Source organism: Dioscorea cayenensis, chromosome 16, assembly GCF_009730915.1.
Source record: "Dioscorea cayenensis subsp. rotundata cultivar TDr96_F1 chromosome 16, TDr96_F1_v2_PseudoChromosome.rev07_lg8_w22 25.fasta, whole genome shotgun sequence".
Classification (NCBI taxonomy): Eukaryota; Viridiplantae; Streptophyta; class Magnoliopsida; order Dioscoreales; family Dioscoreaceae; genus Dioscorea; species Dioscorea cayenensis.
The window spans coordinates 13,310,485-13,317,299 of record NC_052486.1 but is presented as its reverse complement, the minus strand read 5'-3'; the positions used below and the strand labels follow the sequence as shown (position 1 = coordinate 13,317,299).

The 6,815-nt window shown below is 43.7% G+C and overlaps 1 non-coding gene across 1 annotated transcript; it reads right to left on the bottom strand.

Moving 5' to 3' along the window:
• Positions 1 to 303: 303 nt before the first annotated feature.
• LOC120279862 lies at positions 304 to 410 on the bottom strand. The gene has a single exon (XR_005542163.1). It is a non-coding gene; the product is annotated as a small nucleolar RNA R71 (small nucleolar RNA).
• Between the last annotated feature and the right edge of the window lie 6,405 nt (positions 411 to 6,815).

The window sequence follows — 6,815 nt, the reverse complement described above, 5'->3', positions numbered from 1 at the left end:
CCGATTACAGCTCAGAACTTCGAGTTGAAGCCGGCATTCATACACATGTTACAGCATTCCGCACAGTTCAATGGTTTGGCCGATGAAGATCTAAACAGTCATATAAAGAACTTTCTCGAGGTGTGTGATATGCTCAAGATAAATGGGGTGACAGATGATGCCATCAAGTTGAGAGCCATCCCATTTTCCTTAAAGGGGAGAGTGAAGCAGTGGCTACACTCATTACGCAGAGCATCAATTACCACATGGGAGGAGATGGTAGAAGCTTTTCTTGCTCATTATTTCCCTCCCGGAAAATCTGCAAAGCTTAGGAATGAGATCTCGTCCTTTGTACAGTTAGAATTGGAGTCTCTATTTGAGACGTGGGAAAGGTTCAAGGAGCTCCTGAGAAAGTGGCCGTAATTCGGATTCCCAGAGTGGATGATTGTTCAGACCTTTTACAACGGCTAGAATCCGAGCACAAGGCAACTCTTGGATGCGACGGCAGGAGGTACCTTAGGTAGCAAGACCCCAGGTGAGGCCCGTCAACTAATTGAAGAAATGGGGTTAAATAGCTACTAATGGAATGCTAGGGAGAAGAAGAAGGTGGCCGGGCTTCATGAGATAGATGTAGTAACTTCATTGGTGGCTCAAGTGGAATTATTGAGTAAGAAGTTATATGTTCTAACTTCGAATAGAGTGGCGGTCATGACTACTTCCACCGAGTGTGGGGGAGGACATGCTTCCTTTGATTGCCCGATCTCCATTGGTGATGCATCTTCGGTTGAGAATGTTGATTTTGTGCGTAATGCGATGAGGAATAAAGGGAATCCATATAGCAACACCTACAATCCGAGTTAGAAAAATCATCCCAATTTTTCATGGAGTAACCAAGTTCCACAAAAGACCATGGGGCCACTGGGTTTCCAACAACAACAAGCCCCAAACATAGAGAACCGAGTTTCCGGTTTGGAGACCCGAATGACCTATTTGGAGAAGGCCTTGACTAGATTTGTGTAATCATCGGATACAAGGTTTCAATCAGTTGAGGATACACTTCGCAACCACACTACTTCTTTGCACAACCTTGAGAATCAAGTAGAGAAAATTGCGAAGTCTCTATCAGAGAGATCACAAGGAAGCTTGCCAAGCAATACCGAGATAAATCCTAGAGTGCATGTAAAGGTAGTCACTTTGAGAAGTGGTCGTGAGGTTGAAGATAGGTTTCCAAGTGAGAAGCCCAATGAACATGGACCTGAGGTCATAGAGGTTGAAGAGGGAACAAGCAAAGAGAAGGAGGTGGTACCTCCACCTTTCAAGCCAAGAATCCCCTATCCCTCTAGGTTGAAGAATGACCAAGCGTATAAACAATACAAGAAGTTCCTGAGTTTGTTCAAGCAACTCCACATCAAAATTCCTTTTGTTGAGGCATTGTCTCAAATGCCTAAGTATGCAAAATTCTTGAAAGATTTGTTGACTAGTAAGAGGAAGTTAGAGGAGAGTGCTTCAATGATCTTAGATGCTTCTTGCTCGGCGGTTTTGCAAAAGAACATGCCAAACAAGAGGAAAGACCAGGGAAGCTTCATCATTCAGTGCAACATTGGCAATTTAGGTGAAGAAATGGTATTGGTGGACTTAGGGGCCAGTATCAACGTCATGCCATACACCTTCTTTCAGAAACTAGGTTTGGGAGAGCTTAGGCCCACTCGGATGACTTTGCAATTGGCAGACCGAATGGTGAGACATCCGAGGGGTATCATCGAAGATGTGCTTGTCAAGGTGGACAAGTACATATTTCCTGCAGATTTTGTGGTGTTAGTCGTCGATGAGGATGCGGATATACCCTTGATACTTGGGAGGCCGTTCTTGCGGACTTCCAAGGCATTGATTGACATAGATGACGGGGAGCTAACTTTGAGAGTTGGAGATGACAAGCTCATATACCACCTTGCTGAAGCCATACAGTATTCTCTTGATTTCGATAATACTTTATATTTTCTAGACACTACTATTGAGATTGTTGATGAATATATAAAGGAAATGTTCAATCCGGACCTGTACGAGGGTTTGTTCGTCCAAGAGGAGGAAAATGAAGAAGTAATGATGCTTGGTTCGATTGAAAAAGTATCGTCTACTCTGGGGATCTTGAAAAAGCTGCTCCGGAAGACGAAGAGGGCGAGGAGAGGCCACCAGAAAGGCTCGAAGGCTGTTGGAGATGTGCATGAACCTTACAAGTTGGATGAACCATTGCTAGGTAGTCTCAAGCCCGATAACTCACCCTGTACCTTCAAGAGATTCCGTTCATGATGCTTTCAAGCTATGGATAATAAGGCAACCTTAATCTATGAACCCCCGTGAGGTAAGACAAGGTACGTCAAGCTTAGTGACATAAAACAAGTGCTTGTTAGGAGGCAACCCATGTGTTTACTGTTTTCTTAGTTATTAGTTTAGTTTTTGTGCGAATAAAGTGTCGAGTGTTGGTGTCTTGATTTTTAGATACTTTTGCTGTGTTTCATATGGATTTGGCGAAGTAGGTCATTCGAGCTTATTTTTCGTGTTTTCTCTGGTTAAAGTTTCCTTGTGAAGAAGGCTCTGAGTGTATAATTATGTTTAGAAATTTTCTACAGATCTTGCAAAGTTTTCTAACTGTACAGAGAAAACACACGCCCGTGTGGAATTTCCGCACGGGCGTGCGTTTTTGTTTAGAGCTCATCCAGAGAAGGCATTGGGGCGTGGACTCGCCCCTTTGAGTGAACTTGCGATCTTCGCACGCCCGTGGGTAACATCCGCACAGGCGTGTGTTTTCCTGCATAGACTTGGCAAATTATCCCGAGAGCACATAGGGGCGTGGATTCGCCCATATGGGTGAACTTGTGAAAAACACATGGCCGTGGGAATTTTCCGCACGCCCGTGCGAATCTCTGCAGACGAAGCCTCTCCATCCCGAGAAGACACAGGGGCATGTGGCTGCCGCTGTGAGTTAGGTTTGTGAATGTCCACACCCATGCAGAATTTCCACATGGGCGTGCGAAACACTTAGCGATTCTTCTCGGTTAGACAGAGAAGCCACAGAGGCGTGGGTATTTTCCTCACGCTAGTGCGGTTGCATTTAGAGACAGCGAGTGTTTTCCTGAGAGCGCACAAGGGCGTGCGTCTGCCCCTGTGAAGCTCTCTTGTTGAGGCGCACGGGCGTGGGTAATTTCCGCACGCCCGTGTGGATGCGCAGAATTCCAAGAGGCGCGAGTTTTTCCTTAAAATCTTCCTGACTTCTCTTCTTCTTCACTTCCAATCACTCGGAGATGAACCCTGATCAGTCTCCTGGCCTACATATCACTGTTTTAGAGGGTTTTCCAGTCAATTTCCACGCCGAATTTGAAGTTTTCATACCTATTTCATCGAGTAAACTTTTTTACCATCCCTTCTTCGCCAATTCTTGCTTTTAATAGATCAAAAGTCTTGAGTTGCACCAATTAGTCACTTTATAATGGTTTATGCATGTTTAGAGAGCGTTTAACGATGTTTTTAAGTTGTATTTTTGGAGAATTGATGTACAAACGTGCAGTTTTCACGCCCCGCAGATCCACACGGGTGTGGGTAATTTCTACAAGCCCGTGTGGAATTCTGCAGTATAATTTTTTATTTAGCTTCTCTGATTGTTTTATTTATCATTTATCACAGGTATGGCACCACGTTTAAAGAAGTAAGAGGGTAAGCACCTTTGAGAGACTTTACCTGAATTGGCACATATTGAATTTTTGAACCCGAAGCATCAGGCTCGATTCGAGCGGCTATCAAGACTTGGGTTTGGACAATCCCGATTTGTGGACCTAAGTATGCTAAGTGAGGTCCAACGAGGTGATGAGTCTGCTAGGAAGATTGATGCACTGATGGACATGGGAAGTTGGAGAAGACTATTGTCGATATGAGAGCCAGTTATTCGCATATTGACACTGGAAGTACTGGCGTCTTTTGAGTTTGGGCAGCCATATTGGAGAGATGTCATACAGTTCAGAGTGTTCGGACGTCATTTTACCATGAGTGTCACTGAATTTTCAGTTCGTATGGGCTTGTATGACAAGACATACACGGATACCGAGGAGTATGGACACTTGCCGACAGATTACCCTAGCACTTTGGCCACACAGCAAGCTTACCTAGCTTTGTGCGGACAGGGGCAGTTTGAACCGGGAATGTCCAAAGCCACATGTTTGTCTCGGCTGAGCTACAGGTATTTATTCACTGTCATTACCAGATATGTGGATGGCCAAGGGTACCACACAGGAGTTCTGAGCTGGCAGCGGTTATTTTATTTGTATTCCATGGTTCGGACCGTGCCGATTGACCTGGGGCACATTGTGGCTAGCTTTTTGTGGCACCAGGGCCAGCATGGGAAAATGGGAGCATTATTTGCTTGTCCCTACATCACTAGACTTATTCGGGGGATGGGCCTCGCGGATGCCATTTGGGATGCCGACAAGACAGTTATTCCTTCTCCACTTGGACTCTATACTCTCAAGATGATGGGATTAGTGCGGAGACATGGACCTGGAATTTTTACTTTGGCCACATTCACCACTGAGAGGGCCGAAGGCGGAGGGGATGCAGCGGTAGATTCTGTATCGATGGCGACCGAGACCTCAAGGCGCCCGACTATCCTTTCAGGAGCCTATAATTATATTAAGAGGCTCGAGAGCACTGTGAATGTATTGTGGTCTGAGATTATCAAGATTCGAGCGATACAATCAGCACAGTATACCGAGATGGTGGCCCGTTTGGACGTGTTACATCAGTTACTGATTGGCAGACCTCTGGCTCCTCCAGCATCCCCATCACCACCTCCACCGGCACCCTTTGATCTAGCACCAGCATCAGCAACGGAGCAGAGACCTGACGACACCGACACTTGATTTCATTTTTTATTTCTTTACTTTTTACATTTCATTTTGGACTTGTATACTCAAAGAGGACTTTCCTTCTGAGTTTATTTTCATTCTGTTATCTCGAGTTGTATTCATTACCTTATCATTTATATATACTCGAGCTGTTTTTTGTTTTATTGAGCTTTATTGATAGCCATCGTGTATGTGTGCAGATGGTCTTGTCATCATGGGAATTGAGACATAGTCATGGACACGACCAAAGTGCTTCGGCACTTGGCCGTGTGTGCTTTACAACCTGTTGAAACATCACACCCAAGGATTTAGCTCCATCAAATGCAACACTAGGAGTCAGGGGAGTATTGTTTTGATTGCTTATCCCACATTTGTTCTTGTTTGATATACATTATGACTGATCTTGCATGTGTACATTGGGGACAATGTACAACTTAAGTGTGGGGGAGAGTTTCATAGTGCACACACCTCTTTTATATTAATTTTGATTGATATACATGCTCATATAGCCAATGGCGGTTCACCTTAGTTACAATGATTGTATTCTTGAGTATAGGAGAATTTTTAACATTGAATGTTCTCATGCTCTAGTTCTTGCTTGACTTTTTAGGAATTTTTGCCCGATTAACACTTGTGCACTACTCACTCTTTAAACTCTTTTGGAAACTCAAGTTTGATGTTAAAGGGACTAGTTTTAGTTTTGTTTCTTATGTTATTTTGCTTAAAAAAATGGAAAGATGAAAAGAAAGAACAAAATAGTTTTGTTGTTTAGTTGTGCTTGTTGGGTGAAAAGAGCTACCACCTATGATGTATGAAGCTACTCTCATAAGTCGGATAGTAGTTATTCCCTATTGAGAGAAAGAGCTATCTCATGGGATGTGTGAAAGCTACCACCCTGGTAGAAAGAGCTAACACCTCGAAAGTGTGAAAGCCACCTTAGCGGCCGCTTTGGAAAGGGCTACCTTAGAGGATGTGTGAAGCTACTACCCTTTTTGAATTTTTGTTACCTTTTGTAGATAAATAAGTCCCTTATACATAGAACTTTTAGGAGTATACTCTCGGTTGACTTGAGTGAGTTCACACACTTACATGGTTTCGGGTTTGTGGTCCTTTTTGATTCAAGTTTTTAGCTAGAGCATTGATTTTTTGTATTTAGTGTTGAAATCTCCCTTACTTACAGAATGCTCTCTTTGCATGCTTTGGTGATCCTAAGGCCGAGCACTTCCACCATTTCCTTCATTTATGCATATAATGTTTTAATTTTTGCTTGAGAACAAGCAAAAGCTTAAATGTGGGGGAGTTTGATAAGTTCTTGTGTGATAAGAATGCGAAGTGTTCTTTCCTTATGATGAGCATTACTTTTATCAGGTTTTAACACTAATATGTGTGTATTTATATAGATCGTGAGTGCACTATTTGGAGGAAATCTTGGAAAAGTTCAAATGCGAAGATATAAGTCGGGTTCAAGATGCAAGAATGCGTGCCAACCTCCTTGTATTCAAGCTAGCACAATGATTTGGAGGGGCACAAAGCAGTCACATTCTAAGTATTCCGGCATGTGCATGAGTAACAAGATCTCCACCAACGTGGTCGTTCATTGAAGAACCAAAGCGATTTATGACGTAAACATGTGCCCGTTTACATTACCTCGATGAAAGCATGGTTTCGGGAGTGTTTTGGGGCCGGTATTGTAACAGGAAACTGTAGCAAATATTGTAGCAGGGACTATTCACAGCCGACCGAAGAAGGAGTTATCTAGAGAAGCCACACGGGCGTGTGAAAATTCCACACGCCTGTGCGTTAATTCCACACGGGCCATGTGAAATATTCACAGGGGTGAGTGGATTCCTGATTCCAGCCCTTCAAAAGCCGATTTCAGCCCAAATTTCAGCATTCTCTTCTCCATCTTTTCCACAACTTGAGAGAGGGCTGTGGCTAGGGCTT